General features: G+C 63.1%; 2 non-coding genes across 2 annotated transcripts; both read right to left on the bottom strand.

Annotated features, from left to right (window-relative positions):
• Positions 1-2,781: 2,781 nt before the first annotated feature.
• On the bottom strand, positions 2,782-2,900 carry LOC131871670 (5S ribosomal RNA). Its single transcript, XR_009369881.1, has one exon. It is a non-coding gene; the product is annotated as a 5S ribosomal RNA (ribosomal RNA).
• A 7,791-nt stretch (positions 2,901-10,691) lies between these two features.
• Positions 10,692-10,810, bottom strand: LOC131871671 (5S ribosomal RNA). Its single transcript, XR_009369882.1, has one exon. It is a non-coding gene; the product is annotated as a 5S ribosomal RNA (ribosomal RNA).
• Between the last annotated feature and the right edge of the window lie 7,230 nt (positions 10,811-18,040).

An 18,040-nucleotide genomic window follows, 5' to 3' on the forward strand; every position in this document is an offset into this window, starting at 1 on the left:
CACTATCTTTCAAAACGGAAATTTTAAAATCTCCTTTTTTTTTTGCCTTTTCTGGAAATTAGTGAAGGCAGCGCATCAAAGGTGCGCACCTCGCTGCCCACCTTGGTGTGCTCTGAGGTGCGCACCCGGGAGCGCTACGAAGTGTGCTCCAAGGTGCGGCGTGCACGTTGTCGGAGCCCGGTTTGCCCCGGGTGCGCACCTCGCCTGCACCTTGGCCGGGGTGGGCACCTTGGCTGGGTTTGCCCAGGGTGCGCTCCGAAGCGGGGTTACTGGAGCGCCCCCTCTTTTTTTGTCAGAGCGTTTGGTGGGGTTTCTCGCATTGGCTCTTCCCAGGCCCGGTTGTTGGGTGCGCTCCCACCCTGGCGCGCGCGAAGTTGGAAGTTGGGTTAATTGCCCGGGCGCGCACCTTCGCCAGGGTGGGCACCTTGGTGCGCACACCTTGGCTGGGCTGCGCACCAGGGCGGGCTCAAGATGGCACCAGCATTCCCTTTTTCTCACTATCTTTCAAAACGGAAATTTTAAAATCTCGTTTTTTTTTTGCCTTTTATGGAAATTAGTGAAGGCATCGCATCAAAGGTGCGCACCTCGCTGCCCACCTTGGTGTGCTCCGAGGTGCCCACCACGGTGCGCAACGCCGGTGCGAACCCGGGAGCGCCCCGATGTGTGCTCCAAGGTGCGGCGTGCACGAAGTCGGACCCCGGTTTGCCCCGGGTGCGCACCTCGCGTGCACCTTGGTGCGCACACCTTGGCTGGGTTGCGCGGCCTGGTGGGCACCATGGTGCGCACCAAGGAGCGCTCCGAAGTGTGCTCCAAGGTGCGGCGTGCACGAAGTCGGAGCCCGGTTTGCCCCGGGTACGCACCTCGCGTGCACCTTCGCCGGGGTGGGCACCTCGGCTGGGTTGCGCGCCCTGGTGCGCACCAAGGAGCGCTCCGAAGTGTGCTCCAAGGTGCGGCGTGCACGAAGTCGGAGCCCGGTTTGCCCCGGGTGCGCACCTTCGCCACGGTGCGCACCATGGCGTGCACGAAGTCGGAGCCCGGTTTGCCCCGGGTGCGCACCTCGCGTGCACCTTCGGCGGGGTTGCGCGCCCTGGTGGGCACCATGGTGCGCACCAAGGAGCGCTCCGAAGTGTGCTCCAAGGTGCGGCGTGCACGAAGTCGGAGCCCGGTTTGCCCCGGGTGCGCACCTCGCGTGCACCTTCGGCGGGGTTGCGCGCCCTGGTGGGCACCATGGTGCGCACCAAGGAGCGCTCCGAAGTGTGCTCCAAGGTGCGGCGTGCACGAAGTCGGAGCCCGGTTTGCCCCGGGTGCGCACCTCGCGTGCACCTTCGCCGCGGTGGGCACCATGGCGTGCACGAAGTCGGAGCCCGGTTTGCCCCGGGTGCGCACCTCGCGTGCACCTTCGCCGGGGTGGGCACCTCGGCTGGGTTGCGCGCCCTGGTGCGCACCAAGGAGCGCTCCGAAGTGTGCTCCAAGGTGCGGCGTGCACGAAGTCGGAGCCCGGTTTGCCCCGGGTGCGCACCTCGCGTGCACCTTCGCCAGGGTGGGCACCTCGGTGCGCACACCTTCTCAATGTTTTCTTGCCTTTTCTGGAAATTGGTGAAGGCAGCGCATCAAAGGTGCGCACCTCGGTGTGCTCCGAGGTGCGAACCCGAGAGCGCTCCGAGGTGCCCACGAAGTCGAAAGTCGGGTTAATTGCATTGTTTTCCCCGGGTGCGCTCCGAGGTGCGCAACATCGGCGCGCACCAAGGAGGGCTCCGAAGTGTGCTCCAAGGTGCGCACGATGGCGTGCACCTCTGGTGCGCACGATTCGGAGCTCGGTTTGACCGGGGTGCGCACACCTTGGCTGGGTTGCGCACCTTTTGTGCGCTCCAAGGTGCGCACGAAGTCGGAGCTCGGTTTGCCCCGGGTGCGCACCTTCGCCAGGGTGCGCACCTTGATGCGCACGCCTTGGCTGGGCTGCGCACCTTGGTGGGCGCCATGGTGCGCACCTTTCGTGCGCTCCAAGGTGCGCACGAAGTCGGAGCTCGGTTTGCCCCGGGTGCGCACCTTGGTGGGCGCCATGGTGCACTCCGAGGTGCCCAAGATTGGTGCGCACCAAGGAGCGCTCCGAAGTGCGCTCCAAGGTGCGCGCGAAGTCGAAAGTTGGGTTAATTGTCCGGTTTGCCTCGGGTGCGCACCTTGCGTGCACCTTCGCCAGGGTGGGCGCCTTGGTGCGCACACCTTGGCTGGGCTGCGCACACCTTGGCACCCGCGTTTCCTTCATTTTAAATTTTTTTTTTTTACAATCTCTCAAGTGGGAAATTCTATAATCTCAACTTTTTTTGCCTTTTCAGGAAACTTTTGAATGGAGCGCATCATTGGTGCGCTCCGAAGTGTGCTCCAAAGCTCTCTCCAGCTGCGTGCACCTGCCCCGGCCGCGCACCCGGCCCCGCCCAGCTTCGCTCACCTGTCCCGGGCGTCTGGTGCGGAACCTTAGAGTAAGAAACATCACCGTGCACCTTGGCCAACGTGCGCGACTCGACCGAGCGCGCACTGGCCGAGGTGCACACCGATTTCACCTGGGTGCGCGCGCAGCACCTCGGGCGCACCGGGGTGCGCGCACAACGCCCGGGTTGCACCGTGGCCTGTGTGCTCGGGGCGCCTCGGGTGCGCGCTCGGTGTCGCCCCCGCGCGCGCGGTAGTGCGGGCAGCGCACCCCGGCCCGGCCCGGCCCCGACGAGAACGCAAACGGGCAAAAGGTTTATTCAAATAGCATTGCGACGCCCGGCGAAAAACTAAAAAAGGGTGCAACACCGGGACTTCCCGGGAGGTCACCCATCCCAGTACTACTCCGGCCCAAGCGCGCTTAACTGCGGAGTTCTGATGGGATCCGGTGCACTAACGCTGGTATGATCGCACCCGTTATGAGCTTGTCGCAGTGTGTACTTAGCAAACCGCGACCCACGTGCGAATCCACCCCGGCCACCCACCCCCGTCGAGGTGCACACCCTCCCTCGCGAAGTGCGCCCCGTTCGCCAAGTGTGAGCCCTGCCCGGGTGCGCGCACCTTGCTAGGGCGTCGGGTGTGCACCCGGCCCGGCCTACGTGCGTGCACCTGGAGGGGGCGTCGTGTGCGTGCAGTGTCCCGTCTGCAACGCGGTGCCCACACACCACCTCGGGCGCAACGACCTGCGCTCACATGTGGGCCGAGTGCACCTTGGTGCATGTTCGGGGCGCCTCGGGTGCACGCTCGATCTTGCCCCGGTGCACCAAGGCGCTCGGTTTGCCCCGGGTGCGCACTTGGTGCAAGGTGGGCACCCAAAATAGGGATCAAGCACCAAAACACAAGTTTCGGGATGCAAAATGGGACCCAAGGACCACAAATGCGTTCCAAGACCCATGATGGGTCCACGAGAACAAAAATGTGTTCCGAGACTTAATAAACAAATATTGGGTTTTAGGAGAAGAAACATGCTCTGATGCCCAAAACGAGAATCGACCCCGAAAAGGCCACAGGCCAAAAGTGGGATGCGAGACAAAAAAAAATGGGACCCGAGGACCAAAATTGGGTTCCCAGGTCGAAGACAGGGCAACCGGACAAGAAACGACCTCTAAGGCTCGAAATGAGTCCCGACGACTAAAACTTGACAAGAAGCACCCATCAGGCACCCAACTCGACACCCATGGGATGCCGACCCACCCGGGCTTCCACCTAGCACACCTTGGCACCCACCCACCCTCGCACCCAACCTCGCACCCAACTTAGCACCTTTGAACCCACATTGGCACTCACCCTGACCCTGGCACCTTGGAACCCACATTGGCACTCACCTTGACCCTGGCACCCACCTTTGCACTCACCTTGGGACCCACCCTGGCTCCCACCTCGGCACCCACCCAGACACCCACCTTGGTTCCTTGGCACCCACCTTGGATCCTTGGCACCCACCCCGACACCCACCTTGGCACGCAACTTGGCTACTTGCCACCCACCTTGGCTCCTTGACGCCCACCCCGACAACCACCCCGTGACCTACCCTGGCTAGGGTTGGTGCACACCCACCCTGGTGCCCACCTTGGCACCCACCCTATGACCCACCTTGGCACGCACCTTAGTACCCACCCCGTTACCCACCCTAGGACCCACCCCGTGACCCACCTTGGCCAGGGTGGGTGCCTTGGTGCGCACAACTTGCCTGGGCTGCACACCAGGGCGGGCTCAAGATGGCACCCGCGTTCCGTTTTTTTCACTATCTTTCAAAACGGAAATTTTAAAATCTCATTTTTTTCTTTTTTTTGCCTTTTCTGGAAATTAGTGAAGGCAGCGCATCAAAGGTGCGCAATGCTGGTGCGAACCCGGGAGCGCTCCGATGTGTGCTCCAAGGTGCGGCGTGCACGAAGTCCGAGCCCGGTTTGCCCCGGGTGCGCACCTCGCGTGCACCTTCGCCGGGGTGAGCACCTTGGCTGGGTTGCGCGCCCTGGTGCGTACCAAGGAGCGCTCTGAAGTGTGCTCCAAGGTGCGGCGTGCACGAAGTCGGAGCCCGGTTTGCCCCGGGTGTGCACCTCGCGTGCACCTTCGCTGCGGTGGGCACCTTGGCTGGGTTGCGCGCCTTGGTGGGCACCATGCAGTGCACGAAGTCGGAGCCCGGTTTGCCCCGGGCGCGCACCTCCGCCAGGGTGGGCACCTTGGTGCGCACAACTTGCCTGGGCTGCGCATCAGGAAGGGCTCAAGATGGCACCCGCGTTCCGTTTTTTTCACTATCTTTCAGAACGGAAATTTTAAAATATCGTTTTTTTTTGCCTTTTCTGGAAATTAGTGAAGGCAGCGCATCAAAGGTGCGCAACGCTGGTGCGAACCTGGGAGCGCTCCGATGTGTGCTCCAAGGTGCGGCGTGCACGAAGTCGGAGCCCGGTTTGCCTCGGGTGCGCCCTGGTGGGCACCATGGTGCGCACCAAGGAGCGCTCCGAAGTGTGCTCCAAGGTGCGGCCTGCACGAAGTCGGAGCCCGGTTTGCCCCGGGTGTGCACCTCGGGTGGGCACCTTGGTGCGCATGCCTTGCCTGGGCTGCGCACCAGGGCGGGCTCAAGATGGCACCCGCGTTCCTTTTTTTTCACTATCTTTCAAAACGGAAATTTTAAAATCTCATTTTTTTTTGCCTTTTTCTGGAAATTAGTGAAGGCAGCGCATCAAAGGTGCGCACCTCGCTGCCCACCACGGTGCGCAACGCCGGTGGGCACCCGGGAGTGCTTCGAAGTGTGCTCCAAGGTGCTGCGTGCACGTTGTCGGAGCCCGGTTTGCCCCGGGTGCGCACCTCGCGTGCACCTTCGTCGGGGTGGGCACCTTGGCTTGGTTTGCCCCGGCTGCGCTCCGAAGCGGGGTTATTGGAGCGCCGCCTCTTTTTTTGTCGGAGCGTTTGGTGGGGTTTCTCGCATTGGCTCTTCCGAGGCCCGGTTGCCACCCTGGCGCGCACGAAGTCGGAAGTAGGGTTAATTGCCCGGGTGCGCACCTTTGCCAGGGTGGCACCTTACCTGGGCTGCGCACCAGGGCGGGCTCAAGATGGCACGCGCGTTCCGTTTTTTTCACTATCTTTCAAAACGGAAATTTTAAAATCTCCTTTTTTTTTTGCCTTTTCTGGAAATTAGTGAAGGCAGCGCATCAAAGGTGCGCACCTCGCTGCCCACCTTGGTGTGCTCTGAGGTGCGCACCCGGGAGCGCTACGAAGTGTGCTCCAAGGTGCGGCGTGCACGTTGTCGGAGCCCGGTTTGCCCCGGGTGCGCACCTCGCCTGCACCTTGGCCGGGGTGGGCACCTTGGCTGGGTTTGCCCAGGGTGCGCTCCGAAGCGGGGTTACTGGAGCGCCCCCTCTTTTTTTGTCAGAGAGTTTGGTGGGGTTTCTCGCATTGGCTCTTCCCAGGCCCGGTTGTTGGGTGCGCTCCCACCCTGGCGCGCGCGAAGTTGGAAGTTGGGTTAATTGCCCGGGCGCGCACCTTCGCCAGGGTGGGCACCTTGGTGCGCAAACCTTGGCTGGGCTGCGCACCAGGGCGGGCTCAAGATGGCACCAGCATTCCCTTTTTCTCACTATCTTTCAAAACGGAAATTTTAAAATCTCGTTTTTTTTTTGCCTTTTATGGAAATTAGTGAAGGCATCGCATCAAAGGTGCGCACCTCGCTGCCCACCTTGGTGTGCTCCGAGGTGCCCACCACGGTGCGCAACGCCGGTGCGAACCCGGGAGCGCCCCGATGTGTGCTCCAAGGTGCGGCGTGCACGAAGTCGGACCCCGGTTTGCCCCGGGTGCGCACCTCGCGTGCACCTTGGTGCGCACACCTTGGCTGGGTTGCGCGGCCTGGTGGGCACCATGGTGCGCACCAAGGAGCGCTCCGAAGTGTGCTCCAAGGTGCGGCGTGCACGAAGTCGGAGCCCGGTTTGCCCCGGGTGCGCACCTTCGCCGCGGTGGGCACCATGGCGTGCACGAAGTCGGAGCCCGGTTTGCCCCGGGTGCGCACCTCGCGTGCACCTTCGCCGGGGTGGGCACCTCGGCTGGGTTGCGCGCCCTGGTGCGCACCAAGGAGCGCTCTGAAGTGTGCTCCAAGGTGCGGCGTGCACGAAGTCGGAGCCCGGTTTGCCCCGGGTGTGCACCTCGCGTGCACCTTCGCTGCGGTGGGCACCTTGGCTGGGTTGCGCGCCTTGGTGGGCACCATGCAGTGCACGAAGTCGGAGCCCGGTTTGCCCCGGGCGCGCACCTCCGCCAGGGTGGGCACCTTGGTGCGCACAACTTGCCTGGGCTGCGCACCAGGAAGGGCTCAAGATGGCACCCGCGTTCCGTTTTTTTCACTATCTTTCAGAACGGAAATTTTAAAATATCGTTTTTTTTTGCCTTTTCTGGAAATTAGTGAAGGCAGCGCATCAAAGGTGCGCAACGCTGGTGCGAACCTGGGAGCGCTCCGATGTGTGCTCCAAGGTGCGGCGTGCACGAAGTCGGACCCCGGTTTGCCCCGGGTGCGCACCTCGCGTGCACCTTGGTGCGCACACCTTGGCTGGGTTGCGCGCCCTGGTGGGCACCATGGTGCGCACCAAGGAGCGCTCCGAAGTGTGCTCCAAGGTGCGGCGTGCACGAAGTCGGAGCCCGGTTTGCCCCGGGTGCGCACCTCGCGTGCACCTTCGCCGCGGTGGGCACCATGGCGTGCACGAAGTCGGAGCCCGGTTTGCCCCGGGTGCGCACCTCGCGTGCACCTTCGCCGGGGTGGGCACCTTAGTGTGCAGACCTTGGCTGGGTTGCGCGCCCTGGTGGGCACCATGGTGCGCACCAAGGAGCGCTCCGAAGTGTGCTCCAAGGTGCGGCCTGCACGAAGTCGGAGCCCGGTTTGCCCCGGGTGTGCACCTCGGGTGGGCACCTTGGTGCGCATGCCTTGCCTGGGCTGCGCACCAGGGCGGGCTCAAGATGGCACCCGCGTTCCTTTTTTTTCACTATCTTTCAAAACGGAAATTTTAAAATCTCATTTTTTTTTGCCTTTTTCTGGAAATTAGTGAAGGCAGCGCATCAAAGGTGCGCACCTCGCTGCCCACCACGGTGCGCAACGCCGGTGGGCACCCGGGAGTGCTTCGAAGTGTGCTCCAAGGTGCTGCGTGCACGTTGTCGGAGCCCGGTTTGCCCCGGGTGCGCACCTCGCGTGCACCTTCGTCGGGGTGGGCACCTTGGCTGGGTTTGCCCCGGCTGCGCTCCGAAGCGGGGTTATTGGAGCGCCGCCTCTTTTTTTGTCGGAGCGTTTGGTGGGGTTTCTCGCATTGGCTCTTCCGAGGCCCGGTTGCCACCCTGGCGCGCACGAAGTCGGAAGTAGGGTTAATTGCCCGGGTGCGCACCTTTGCCAGGGTGGGCACCTTACCTGGGCTGCGCACCAGGGCGGGCTCAAGATGGCACGCGCGTTCCGTTTTTTTCACTATCTTTCAAAACGGAAATTTTAAAATCTCCTTTTTTTTTTGCCTTTTCTGGAAATTAGTGAAGGCAGCGCATCAAAGGTGCGCACCTCGCTGCCCACCTTGGTGTGCTCTGAGGTGCGCACCCGGGAGCGCTACGAAGTGTGCTCCAAGGTGCGGCGTGCACGTTGTCGGAGCCCGGTTTGCCCCGGGTGCGCACCTCGCCTGCACCTTGGCCGGGGTGGGCACCTTGGCTGGGTTTGCCCAGGGTGCGCTCCGAAGCGGGGTTACTGGAGCGCCCCCTCTTTTTTTGTCAGAGCGTTTGGTGGGGTTTCTCGCATTGGCTCTTCCCAGGCCCGGTTGTTGGGTGCGCTCCCACCCTGGCGCGCGCGAAGTTGGAAGTTGGGTTAATTGCCCGGGCGCGCACCTTCGCCAGGGTGGGCACCTTGGTGCGCACACCTTGGCTGGGCTGCGCACCAGGGCGGGCTCAAGATGGCACCAGCATTCCCTTTTTCTCACTATCTTTCAAAACGGAAATTTTAAAATCTCGTTTTTTTTTTGCCTTTTATGGAAATTAGTGAAGGCATCGCATCAAAGGTGCGCACCTCGCTGCCCACCTTGGTGTGCTCCGAGGTGCCCACCACGGTGCGCAACGCCGGTGCGAACCCGGGAGCGCCCCGATGTGTGCTCCAAGGTGCGGCGTGCACGAAGTCGGACCCCGGTTTGCCCCGGGTGCGCACCTCGCGTGCACCTTGGTGCGCACACCTTGGCTGGGTTGCGCGGCCTGGTGGGCACCATGGTGCGCACCAAGGAGCGCTCCGAAGTGTGCTCCAAGGTGCGGCGTGCACGAAGTCGGAGCCCGGTTTGCCCCGGGTACGCACCTCGCGTGCACCTTCGCCGGGGTGGGCACCTCGGCTGGGTTGCGCGCCCTGGTGCGCACCAAGGAGCGCTCCGAAGTGTGCTCCAAGGTGCGGCGTGCACGAAGTCGGAGCCCGGTTTGCCCCGGGTGCGCACCTTCGCCGCGGTGCGCACCATGGCGTGCACGAAGTCGGAGCCCGGTTTGCCCCGGGTGCGCACCTCGCGTGCACCTTCGGCGGGGTTGCGCGCCCTGGTGGGCACCATGGTGCGCACCAAGGAGCGCTCCGAAGTGTGCTCCAAGGTGCGGCGTGCACGAAGTCGGAGCCCGGTTTGCCCCGGGTGCGCACCTCGCGTGCACCTTCGGCGGGGTTGCGCGCCCTGGTGGGCACCATGGTGCGCACCAAGGAGCGCTCCGAAGTGTGCTCCAAGGTGCGGCGTGCACGAAGTCGGAGCCCGGTTTGCCCCGGGTGCGCACCTCGCGTGCACCTTCGCCGCGGTGGGCACCATGGCGTGCACGAAGTCGGAGCCCGGTTTGCCCCGGGTGCGCACCTCGCGTGCACCTTCGCCGGGGTGGGCACCTCGGCTGGGTTGCGCGCCCTGGTGCGCACCAAGGAGCGCTCCGAAGTGTGCTCCAAGGTGCGGCGTGCACGAAGTCGGAGCCCGGTTTGCCCCGGGTGCGCACCTCGCGTGCACCTTCGCCAGGGTGGGCACCTCGGTGCGCACACCTTCTCAATGTTTTCTTGCCTTTTCTGGAAATTGGTGAAGGCAGCGCATCAAAGGTGCGCACCTCGGTGTGCTCCGAGGTGCGAACCCGAGAGCGCTCCGAGGTGCCCACGAAGTCGAAAGTCGGGTTAATTGCATTGTTTTCCCCGGGTGCGCTCCGAGGTGCGCAACATCGGCGCGCACCAAGGAGGGCTCCGAAGTGTGCTCCAAGGTGCGCACGATGGCGTGCACCTCTGGTGCGCACGATTCGGAGCTCGGTTTGACCGGGGTGCGCACACCTTGGCTGGGTTGCGCACCTTTTGTGCGCTCCAAGGTGCGCACGAAGTCGGAGCTCGGTTTGCCCCGGGTGCGCACCTTCGCCAGGGTGCGCACCTTGATGCGCACGCCTTGGCTGGGCTGCGCACCTTGGTGGGCGCCATGGTGCGCACCTTTCGTGCGCTCCAAGGTGCGCACGAAGTCGGAGCTCGGTTTGCCCCGGGTGCGCACCTTGGTGGGCGCCATGGTGCACTCCGAGGTGCCCAAGATTGGTGCGCACCAAGGAGCGCTCCGAAGTGCGCTCCAAGGTGCGCGCGAAGTCGAAAGTTGGGTTAATTGTCCGGTTTGCCTCGGGTGCGCACCTTGCGTGCACCTTCGCCAGGGTGGGCGCCTTGGTGCGCACACCTTGGCTGGGCTGCGCACACCTTGGCACCCGCGTTTCCTTCATTTTAAATTTTTTTTTTTTACAATCTCTCAAGTGGGAAATTCTATAATCTCAACTTTTTTTGCCTTTTCAGGAAACTTTTGAATGGAGCGCATCATTGGTGCGCTCCGAAGTGTGCTCCAAAGCTCTCTCCAGCTGCGTGCACCTGCCCCGGCCGCGCACCCGGCCCCGCCCAGCTTCGCTCACCTGTCCCGGGCGTCTGGTGCGGAACCTTAGAGTAAGAAACATCACCGTGCACCTTGGCCAACGTGCGCGACTCGACCGAGCGCGCACTGGCCGAGGTGCACACCGATTTCACCTGGGTGCGCGCGCAGCACCTCGGGCGCACCGGGGTGCGCGCACAACGCCCGGGTTGCACCGTGGCCTGTGTGCTCGGGGCGCCTCGGGTGCGCGCTCGGTGTCGCCCCCGCGCGCGCGGTAGTGCGGGCAGCGCACCCCGGCCCGGCCCGGCCCCGACGAGAACGCAAACGGGCAAAAGGTTTATTCAAATAGCATTGCGACGCCCGGCGAAAAACTAAAAAAGGGTGCAACACCGGGACTTCCCGGGAGGTCACCCATCCCAGTACTACTCCGGCCCAAGCGCGCTTAACTGCGGAGTTCTGATGGGATCCGGTGCACTAACGCTGGTATGATCGCACCCGTTATGAGCTTGTCGCAGTGTGTACTTAGCAAACCGCGACCCACGTGCGAATCCACCCCGGCCACCCACCCCCGTCGAGGTGCACACCCTCCCTCGCGAAGTGCGCCCCGTTCGCCAAGTGTGAGCCCTGCCCGGGTGCGCGCACCTTGCTAGGGCGTCGGGTGTGCACCCGGCCCGGCCTACGTGCGTGCACCTGGAGGGGGCGTCGTGTGCGTGCAGTGTCCCGTCTGCAACGCGGTGCCCACACACCACCTCGGGCGCAACGACCTGCGCTCACATGTGGGCCGAGTGCACCTTGGTGCATGTTCGGGGCGCCTCGGGTGCACGCTCGATCTTGCCCCGGTGCACCAAGGCGCTCGGTTTGCCCCGGGTGCGCACTTGGTGCAAGGTGGGCACCCAAAATAGGGATCAAGCACCAAAACACAAGTTTCGGGATGCAAAATGGGACCCAAGGACCACAAATGCGTTCCAAGACCCATGATGGGTCCACGAGAACAAAAATGTGTTCCGAGACTTAATAAACAAATATTGGGTTTTAGGAGAAGAAACATGCTCTGATGCCCAAAACGAGAATCGACCCCGAAAAGGCCACAGGCCAAAAGTGGGATGCGAGACAAAAAAAAATGGGACCCGAGGACCAAAATTGGGTTCCCAGGTCGAAGACAGGGCAACCGGACAAGAAACGACCTCTAAGGCTCGAAATGAGTCCCGACGACTAAAACTTGACAAGAAGCACCCATCAGGCACCCAACTCGACACCCATGGGATGCCGACCCACCCGGGCTTCCACCTAGCACACCTTGGCACCCACCCACCCTCGCACCCAACCTCGCACCCAACTTAGCACCTTTGAACCCACATTGGCACTCACCCTGACCCTGGCACCTTGGAACCCACATTGGCACTCACCTTGACCCTGGCACCCACCTTTGCACTCACCTTGGGACCCACCCTGGCTCCCACCTCGGCACCCACCCAGACACCCACCTTGGTTCCTTGGCACCCACCTTGGATCCTTGGCACCCACCCCGACACCCACCTTGGCACGCAACTTGGCTACTTGCCACCCACCTTGGCTCCTTGACGCCCACCCCGACAACCACCCCGTGACCTACCCTGGCTAGGGTTGGTGCACACCCACCCTGGTGCCCACCTTGGCACCCACCCTATGACCCACCTTGGCACGCACCTTAGTACCCACCCCGTTACCCACCCTAGGACCCACCCCGTGACCCACCTTGGCCAGGGTGGGTGCCTTGGTGCGCACAACTTGCCTGGGCTGCACACCAGGGCGGGCTCAAGATGGCACCCGCGTTCCGTTTTTTTCACTATCTTTCAAAACGGAAATTTTAAAATCTCATTTTTTTCTTTTTTTTGCCTTTTCTGGAAATTAGTGAAGGCAGCGCATCAAAGGTGCGCAATGCTGGTGCGAACCCGGGAGCGCTCCGATGTGTGCTCCAAGGTGCGGCGTGCACGAAGTCCGAGCCCGGTTTGCCCCGGGTGCGCACCTCGCGTGCACCTTCGCCGGGGTGAGCACCTTGGCTGGTGTTGCGCGCCCTGGTGCGTACCAAGGAGCGCTCTGAAGTGTGCTCCAAGGTGCGGCGTGCACGAAGTCGGAGCCCGGTTTGCCCCGGGTGTGCACCTCGGGTGCGCACCTCGCGTGCACCTTCGCTGCGGTGGGCACCTTGGCTGGGTTGCGCGCCTTGGTGGGCACCATGCAGTGCACGAAGTCGGAGCCCGGTTTGCCCCGGGCGCGCACCTCCGCCAGGGTGGGCACCTTGGTGCGCACAACTTGCCTGGGCTGCGCATCAGGAAGGGCTCAAGATGGCACCCGCGTTCCGTTTTTTTCACTATCTTTCAGAACGGAAATTTTAAAATATCGTTTTTTTTTGCCTTTTCTGGAAATTAGTGAAGGCAGCGCATCAAAGGTGCGCAACGCTGGTGCGAACCTGGGAGCGCTCCGATGTGTGCTCCAAGGTGCGGCGTGCACGAAGTCGGAGCCCGGTTTGCCTCGGGTGCGCCCTGGTGGGCACCATGGTGCGCACCAAGGAGCGCTCCGAAGTGTGCTCCAAGGTGCGGCCTGCACGAAGTCGGAGCCCGGTTTGCCCCGGGTGTGCACCTCGGGTGGGCACCTTGGTGCGCATGCCTTGCCTGGGCTGCGCACCAGGGCGGGCTCAAGATGGCACCCGCGTTCCTTTTTTTTCACTATCTTTCAAAACGGAAATTTTAAAATCTCATTTTTTTTTGCCTTTTTCTGGAAATTAGTGAAGGCAGCGCATCAAAGGTGCGCACCTCGCTGCCCACCACGGTGCGCAACGCCGGTGGGCACCCGGGAGTGCTTCGAAGTGTGCTCCAAGGTGCTGCGTGCACGTTGTCGGAGCCCGGTTTGCCCCGGGTGCGCACCTCGCGTGCACCTTCGTCGGGGTGGGCACCTTGGCTTGGTTTGCCCCGGCTGCGCTCCGAAGCGGGGTTATTGGAGCGCCGCCTCTTTTTTTGTCGGAGCGTTTGGTGGGGTTTCTCGCATTGGCTCTTCCGAGGCCCGGTTGCCACCCTGGCGCGCACGAAGTCGGAAGTAGGGTTAATTGCCCGGGTGCGCACCTTTGCCAGGGTGGCACCTTACCTGGGCTGCGCACCAGGGCGGGCTCAAGATGGCACGCGCGTTCCGTTTTTTTCACTATCTTTCAAAACGGAAATTTTAAAATCTCCTTTTTTTTTTGCCTTTTCTGGAAATTAGTGAAGGCAGCGCATCAAAGGTGCGCACCTCGCTGCCCACCTTGGTGTGCTCTGAGGTGCGCACCCGGGAGCGCTACGAAGTGTGCTCCAAGGTGCGGCGTGCACGTTGTCGGAGCCCGGTTTGCCCCGGGTGCGCACCTCGCCTGCACCTTGGCCGGGGTGGGCACCTTGGCTGGGTTTGCCCAGGGTGCGCTCCGAAGCGGGGTTACTGGAGCGCCCCCTCTTTTTTTGTCAGAGAGTTTGGTGGGGTTTCTCGCATTGGCTCTTCCCAGGCCCGGTTGTTGGGTGCGCTCCCACCCTGGCGCGCGCGAAGTTGGAAGTTGGGTTAATTGCCCGGGCGCGCACCTTCGCCAGGGTGGGCACCTTGGTGCGCAAACCTTGGCTGGGCTGCGCACCAGGGCGGGCTCAAGATGGCACCAGCATTCCCTTTTTCTCACTATCTTTCAAAACGGAAATTTTAAAATCTCGTTTTTTTTTTGCCTTTTATGGAAATTAGTGAAGGCATCGCATCAAAGGTGCGCACCTCGCTGCCCACCTTGGTGTGCTCCGAGGTGCCCACCACGGTGCGCAACGCCGGTGCGAACCCGGGAGCGCCCCGATGTGTGCTCCAAGGTGCGGCGTGCACGAAGTCGGACCCCGGTTTGCCCCGGGTGCGCACCTCGCGTGCACCTTGGTGCGCACACCTTGGCTGGGTTGCGCGGCCTGGTGGGCACCATGGTGCGCACCAAGGAGCGCTCCGAAGTGTGCTCCAAGGTGCGGCGTGCACGAAGTCGGAGCCCGGTTTGCCCCGGGTGCGCACCTTCGCCGCGGTGGGCACCATGGCGTGCACGAAGTCGGAGCCCGGTTTGCCCCGGGTGCGCACCTCGCGTGCACCTTCGCCGGGGTGGGCACCTCGGCTGGGTTGCGCGCCCTGGTGCGCACCAAGGAGCGCTCTGAAGTGTGCTCCAAGGTGCGGCGTGCACGAAGTCGGAGCCCGGTTTGCCCCGGGTGTGCACCTCGCGTGCACCTTCGCTGCGGTGGGCACCTTGGCTGGGTTGCGCGCCTTGGTGGGCACCATGCAGTGCACGAAGTCGGAGCCCGGTTTGCCCCGGGCGCGCACCTCCGCCAGGGTGGGCACCTTGGTGCGCACAACTTGCCTGGGCTGCGCACCAGGAAGGGCTCAAGATGGCACCCGCGTTCCGTTTTTTTCACTATCTTTCAGAACGGAAATTTTAAAATATCGTTTTTTTTTGCCTTTTCTGGAAATTAGTGAAGGCAGCGCATCAAAGGTGCGCAACGCTGGTGCGAACCTGGGAGCGCTCCGATGTGTGCTCCAAGGTGCGGCGTGCACGAAGTCGGACCCCGGTTTGCCCCGGGTGCGCACCTCGCGTGCACCTTGGTGCGCACACCTTGGCTGGGTTGCGCGCCCTGGTGGGCACCATGGTGCGCACCAAGGAGCGCTCCGAAGTGTGCTCCAAGGTGCGGCGTGCACGAAGTCGGAGCCCGGTTTGCCCCGGGTGCGCACCTCGCGTGCACCTTCGCCGCGGTGGGCACCATGGCGTGCACGAAGTCGGAGCCCGGTTTGCCCCGGGTGCGCACCTCGCGTGCACCTTCGCCGGGGTGGGCACCTTAGTGTGCAGACCTTGGCTGGGTTGCGCGCCCTGGTGGGCACCATGGTGCGCACCAAGGAGCGCTCCGAAGTGTGCTCCAAGGTGCGGCCTGCACGAAGTCGGAGCCCGGTTTGCCCCGGGTGTGCACCTCGGGTGGGCACCTTGGTGCGCATGCCTTGCCTGGGCTGCGCACCAGGGCGGGCTCAAGATGGCACCCGCGTTCCTTTTTTTTCACTATCTTTCAAAACGGAAATTTTAAAATCTCATTTTTTTTTGCCTTTTTCTGGAAATTAGTGAAGGCAGCGCATCAAAGGTGCGCACCTCGCTGCCCACCACGGTGCGCAACGCCGGTGGGCACCCGGGAGTGCTTCGAAGTGTGCTCCAAGGTGCTGCGTGCACGTTGTCGGAGCCCGGTTTGCCCCGGGTGCGCACCTCGCGTGCACCTTCGTCGGGGTGGGCACCTTGGCTGGGTTTGCCCCGGCTGCGCTCCGAAGCGGGGTTATTGGAGCGCCGCCTCTTTTTTTGTCGGAGCGTTTGGTGGGGTTTCTCGCATTGGCTCTTCCGAGGCCCGGTTGCCACCCTGGCGCGCACGAAGTCGGAAGTAGGGTTAATTGCCCGGGTGCGCACCTTTGCCAGGGTGGGCACCTTACCTGGGCTGCGCACCAGGGCGGGCTCAAGATGGCACGCGCGTTCCGTTTTTTTCACTATCTTTCAAAACGGAAATTTTAAAATCTCCTTTTTTTTTTGCCTTTTCTGGAAATTAGTGAAGGCAGCGCATCAAAGGTGCGCACCTCGCTGCCCACCTTGGTGTGCTCTGAGGTGCGCACCCGGGAGCGCTACGAAGTGTGCTCCAAGGTGCGGCGTGCACGTTGTCGGAGCCCGGTTTGCCCCGGGTGCGCACCTCGCCTGCACCTTGGCCGGGGTGGGCACCTTGGCTGGGTTTGCCCAGGGTGCGCTCCGAAGCGGGGTTACTGGAGCGCCCCCTCTTTTTTTGTCAGAGCGTTTGGTGGGGTTTCTCGCATTGGCTCTTCCCAGGCCCGGTTGTTGGGTGCGCTCCCACCCTGGCGCGCGCGAAGTTGGAAGTTGGGTTAATTGCCCGGGCGCGCACCTTCGCCAGGGTGGGCACCTTGGTGCGCACACCTTGGCTGGGCTGCGCACCAGGGCGGGCTCAAGATGGCACCAGCATTCCCTTTTTCTCACTATCTTTCAAAACGGAAATTTTAAAATCTCGTTTTTTTTTTGCCTTTTATGGAAATTAGTGAAGGCATCGCATCAAAGGTGCGCACCTCGCTGCCCACCTTGGTGTGCTCCGAGGTGCCCACCACGGTGCGCAACGCCGGTGCGAACCCGGGAGCGCCCCGATGTGTGCTCCAAGGTGCGGCGTGCACGAAGTCGGACCCCGGTTTGCCCCGGGTGCGCACCTCGCGTGCACCTTGGTGCGCACACCTTGGCTGGGTTGCGCGGCCTGGTGGGCACCATGGTGCGCACCAAGGAGCGCTCCGAAGTGTGCTCCAAGGTGCGGCGTGCACGAAGTCGGAGCCCGGTTTGCCCCGGGTACGCACCTCGCGTGCACCTTCGCCGGGGTGGGCACCTCGGCTGGGTTGCGCGCCCTGGTGCGCACCAAGGAGCGCTCCGAAGTGTGCTCCAAGGTGCGGCGTGCACGAAGTCGGAGCCCGGTTTGCCCCGGGTGCGCACCTTCGCCGCGGTGCGCACCATGGCGTGCACGAAGTCGGAGCCCGGTTTGCCCCGGGTGCGCACCTCGCGTGCACCTTCGGCGGGGTTGCGCGCCCTGGTGGGCACCATGGTGCGCACCAAGGAGCGCTCCGAAGTGTGCTCCAAGGTGCGGCGTGCACGAAGTCGGAGCCCGGTTTGCCCCGGGTGCGCACCTCGCGTGCACCTTCGGCGGGGTTGCGCGCCCTGGTGGGCACCATGGTGCGCACCAAGGAGCGCTCCGAAGTGTGCTCCAAGGTGCGGCGTGCACGAAGTCGGAGCCCGGTTTGCCCCGGGTGCGCACCTCGCGTGCACCTTCGCCGCGGTGGGCACCATGGCGTGCACGAAGTCGGAGCCCGGTTTGCCCCGGGTGCGCACCTCGCGTGCACCTTCGCCGGGGTGGGCACCTCGGCTGGGTTGCGCGCCCTGGTGCGCACCAAGGAGCGCTCCGAAGTGTGCTCCAAGGTGCGGCGTGCACGAAGTCGGAGCCCGGTTTGCCCCGGGTGCGCACCTCGCGTGCACCTTCGCCAGGGTGGGCACCTCGGTGCGCACACCTTCTCAATGTTTTCTTGCCTTTTCTGGAAATTGGTGAAGGCAGCGCATCAAAGGTGCGCACCTCGGTGTGCTCCGAGGTGCGAACCCGAGAGCGCTCCGAGGTGCCCACGAAGTCGAAAGTCGGGTTAATTGCATTGTTTTCCCCGGGTGCGCTCCGAGGTGCGCAACATCGGCGCGCACCAAGGAGGGCTCCGAAGTGTGCTCCAAGGTGCGCACGATGGCGTGCACCTCTGGTGCGCACGATTCGGAGCTCGGTTTGACCGGGGTGCGCACACCTTGGCTGGGTTGCGCACCTTTTGTGCGCTCCAAGGTGCGCACGAAGTCGGAGCTCGGTTTGCCCCGGGTGCGCACCTTCGCCAGGGTGCGCACCTTGATGCGCACGCCTTGGCTGGGCTGCGCACCTTGGTGGGCGCCATGGTGCGCACCTTTCGTGCGCTCCAAGGTGCGCACGAAGTCGGAGCTCGGTTTGCCCCGGGTGCGCACCTTGGTGGGCGCCATGGTGCACTCCGAGGTGCCCAAGATTGGTGCGCACCAAGGAGCGCTCCGAAGTGCGCTCCAAGGTGCGCGCGAAGTCGAAAGTTGGGTTAATTGTCCGGTTTGCCTCGGGTGCGCACCTTGCGTGCACCTTCGCCAGGGTGGGCGC

Source organism: Cryptomeria japonica, unplaced genomic scaffold (genome assembly GCF_030272615.1).
Source record: "Cryptomeria japonica unplaced genomic scaffold, Sugi_1.0 HiC_scaffold_443, whole genome shotgun sequence".
Taxonomy (NCBI): domain Eukaryota; kingdom Viridiplantae; phylum Streptophyta; class Pinopsida; order Cupressales; family Cupressaceae; genus Cryptomeria; species Cryptomeria japonica.